Here is a 4256-nt window from a genome sequence, read left to right as displayed (position 1 = left end):
TACGGGTGGTCACTCTAGGGGCAGGTTCCCACACCCAGACAGTGTTTGCAGCAGGACTAGCAGTGTGGGGCCACCCGTATAAAGAGTGTAGTACGCCCTACCAGGAGGTGCCGGGCCCAGCTCATCGCAGAGTGCGCCCTCTCTTGTCCAATGAGGCCAGACGCTGGCTGTCTTAGGGAGGCCTTTTGGTCCCTCTTAGCAGGAGCATTTCTCTGATGGGAAATTGGCAGGAAAAGGCTGTTTCCTATTTGGAAAAGGCAACACTTGGTTCCAAAGGTCCTCTAGTTTTAGTCCCCAAAGGAAATTTATGCCTTTGGGTGAAATAAACAAATAAGTAATGGATAGTATGATTGAAATAATAATCTTAGCTTCTGGTAATTATTCAGGCTGCATCTCAATCCATCATTATTTTGCTGACATTGCCACCTCAGATTTTATCGAGCCTTGCCATATGTAAATTAATCTTGGTTCTTTTCCAGTAGAAAAAGTCCAGCCAAAACTGCAAAGCCAGGTCCTTTCTGAACATGAGCAGACCAGGACTGGTTTGGCATATTTTGGCCTCCTTGGTCGGGTGCAGTTTGTTTCCAGTTGCACTGTGAACATGGGACCCACCTCTGGACCCACCCATCCAACTTAGGGCATTGCACTGAAGTGAACAAAAAGTGATGGTTGGAGTGTGTTTAGTTAATCTTAATCACTGGTAATTACTCAGAGCTGCACCCAAGTTATCATTATTTTTGCCCATCATGCCACCTCGATTAGAATAAGTTAAATGCAAATTAGCCTTTGTCCTGCTCCAAAAGGAGAAGTCCAGCCCGTACTTCCAAGCCAGGTCCTTTCTGAACTAAAACACAAGTAAACTGAGGCTAGTTTTGGCATATTATGTTTTTTAGTCATTAGTAGCTTGGCTGAAGAGGCACAGTGAGCATGGGATCCACCTCTGGGCATACCCAGATAAAAAAACATTGAGTGTGAAGGTTTCAGTTTTGGAAATCAGGTTTTGTAGGCAAATGAACAGTAGGTGGGATGTACAGTGGATGGTGTATATAAATTGGTCCTAGCTAAATTCCAACCAAAAGAGCCTTTTGGGTAGAGTGTGTGAGAAGCCATTTTGTCACGAAAGGCAGAGCAGGCTTTCACTTTTTTGAGAGATCTTTTCAAAGATATTGCATGATTCTCTGTATGGTGAATTTAATAAATCTTCCTAAGAAAAAATATTATTTCCTTGTCTCCTATATACAGGACACAAGCTTTTGTATGGGCATGCTCTCCTTGCTACAAATGTGATTTGTGAGAGAGGGCCCTCAAAGGTGCTCCAAAGTGGTGTGTGGCTGAAGGGCATGTGCAGAGTATTATCCTTAGCAGTTCAAATGACTTAGCAGAAGCACAGTCCAAGTTGGCGAGGCCATTTTTGGACGTAGATAAGTGGTATATGCCAATGTCCCCCTTTATATTTTGGATCATGCTATCCGTTTCAAGCAACATTATCGTTTTCCGTCAGAAGTATCTCCTGTAAGGTCAGATATCTTTGGTTTATGAAATGTAGGATTGCAATTTGTCTTTCTTTAAAAAAATTTTTTTTTTTTTTTTTTTCTTTACTCTTTCCAGATGACTTTATATTTTCTTTCTGCTGTCCCGCCTTTCTGTGTTCAGGGTTGTAGGGTTAGCCTTATCTATTTAAGGAGTGCTATATTGGATTTATTGTGTGTGTTGCAACATCTCATGAAGACTCATATGAGGGGTGACTTGCTCTAAATCATGGATATTTTCTTTGTTTCTTCAATGACCTGTTGTAAGGTACATATATTACAGCCACAGCAGTGTTTCCAAAGGTGGTTCCTTTGATGGAAACTTATTTTTGGCTCTGTTTCTTCTTCTACATCACAATTCTAGTGTTGACAACTTCTAATGATTCACGGTGCATAAAGTAACAGCAGGCCCCAATTTGGCGAAAAAAAACCAGACCGCCAGTTCTCTTAAGACTCACCCTTGTGATTGCACCTATAAATGCAGCACTTAAATAGTTGCTGCTGTTTTGAGTAACTAGGTGCGTTGGTAAGCACATGTGGCAGATTCATATTAGAGGATGCTGTGGCTCTCCCATGCACTGAAAGTTTCTTCCAGTTGGACAGGATTATGGAGTTGTTGATATAACAGTATGGTTTCCTTGCAGGCCATGAACAAGTGTAATGCTATCTGTATTTTGCCCCCAGCTCCATCTTGACCACTGACTCAATTTTGTGCTTAGCTTAGCTTCAAACACCTTCATATTGGTGGTGCAAGTATTTTTCAGCGCACAACTTATGCAACATGTTCCCCCCGCCCTTTCTCACCAAGGCAGGGACATAACATGGAGGAGTGAGGGAGAGATAAGGATGTACCAGACAATGTTTATGGTATGGCAGGGAACAATTCAGTCTTGGGAGTGCACTTTGGGATGTGGCCAATCTCTAAATGTGCTCTTTCAACACTGACTTGGTACAGCCAGCGTTTGAACAACAATTCACTGTATGGGAGGGGGAGTTCCTAGAGTTCTCTTCTCCAGCCTGTTTAAATTATATAGGAAGGAAGCTTGATGACCAGGGTTAGGCAGAACTCATTTCTTGGAGGGGACGCCTTGCTTGGATCCCATTGTGGGTAGTTGTCTTTTTTCGCGGTCGGTTGAGTTCATGACTTGAAGCTGGCAAAGAGATGTCTATGTCAAGCCCCATGGTGATGCATTTTTAATTCTTATTTTTAGCTTTGCGTTGTGCATGAATATATAATCATTATTTATATAGATATATTATCCATAGTTGAAGTAGTGTACTTTCTTTGTTTGTTTCTATGATTATTATTCTACTGCTGTGATTATTTTCAGAAGTGCAACTTGTGTTGCTGCATGTTCACATTATTCTTTCCCTGTACAAACTTTTAGCAGTACCTTAATAAATCTATTACTCAGACTAAGAGTGCTAATTTCTTGGCATTCCTTTCATGTTTGTCATCTCTCAGTCTGAAGCAGGCAAAACAACAAGGCATAATGAGAAAGTTGTTTATTGAATTCAGTTGTCAATTAAAGGGATGGGGTGCAATCTGTAGGAATGCTCATTCTGCCTCGAGACACACACATTCAGGGGCATGCAATGTCTTCAAGCAGTTTTCACTTTTTTAAACCTGTACCTACATTCTTAAAAATAAAATTATAGATCTCTGAACACGAAATGCTCTTGTCTAAGAAACCACGACTGACTGAAGGTATCACATGACATGCAACTACTTGGCTGTTTTCTATGTTCATACACTCTTTCCCTCTTTTGCTTCATAAGTTGAAGATTGTTGGTGTCCACATGGCTATTTTACAAGAGAGGCGAAGAGCTGCTATCCCTACTAACCACAGTCAGCCTCATGACTGGGTGGGCACCTCAAAGTACAGGGAGCAAGGGTCTAAAAAAAGAACAAAATTAAAGTGAGATTAAAAGCAGCAGAATCAAGAGATCCATTTGCTAATGTGCCCTAACTGGCCAACGGTATCCCTTACTGCATGGAGCCGGCTGACAACTGTACATTAAGGCATATCTTTTGTGTCTATATACACAATAGCTTTTGCATTGCCCTCAACCTGCAATTATAGATGCCATTCCAAAGTATTCTGAATCCAGAATTGTGTTTGACTTGTGTGTGGTACAGAAATGGATTAGGTGTAATATATTTCCATTGATTAGAAACTCTCAGGTTTTTTTTCTGAACTGTGCAGTCACAGGAGTGACCAAGCAATATCAAAGTTGGACTTACTGGTGGTGTTCTGTTTTAACTGAGATTCTGGGTACTTGGTTTAAGGTGGAAAATTGGCCTCTTAGCCTTTGTTGACTCTCCCGGGATCTATGAAAGAGCACTCTAGACCTGCCTCAAAAGACGAGGACAGTCTAGGTACAGTACAAAACAGTCATTAAAGTTGCATTAACAATGTAAACGTTCACTCACATTTGTGAGCGTAAAACACTTTCTTAGGGGCATATTTACACGTTTTTGGCACAAGGCAGCACCACAAGCCTTCTTGCTGCGCTGCCCTGTGTCAAAATAAAAGGTCAGGAATGCACTATATCTATAAGATACAGTGTATTCCTGTCCTTTTCCCCTGCGCTGGCTTACAACGGACTGCAATGCGCCAACACAGGCACTCATGGTGTGAGGGTGTCTGCTTTGCAGGGATGATTGTTTTTGTGCAGGAAGGGACAACTACCTGCACATAACAATCATGAGAGGCAGATTGCAGC

The sequence above is a fragment of the Pleurodeles waltl genome, chromosome 11 (assembly GCF_031143425.1).
Source record: "Pleurodeles waltl isolate 20211129_DDA chromosome 11, aPleWal1.hap1.20221129, whole genome shotgun sequence".
Taxonomy (NCBI): Eukaryota; Metazoa; Chordata; class Amphibia; order Caudata; family Salamandridae; genus Pleurodeles; species Pleurodeles waltl.
This window is presented reverse-complemented; position numbering follows the sequence as displayed.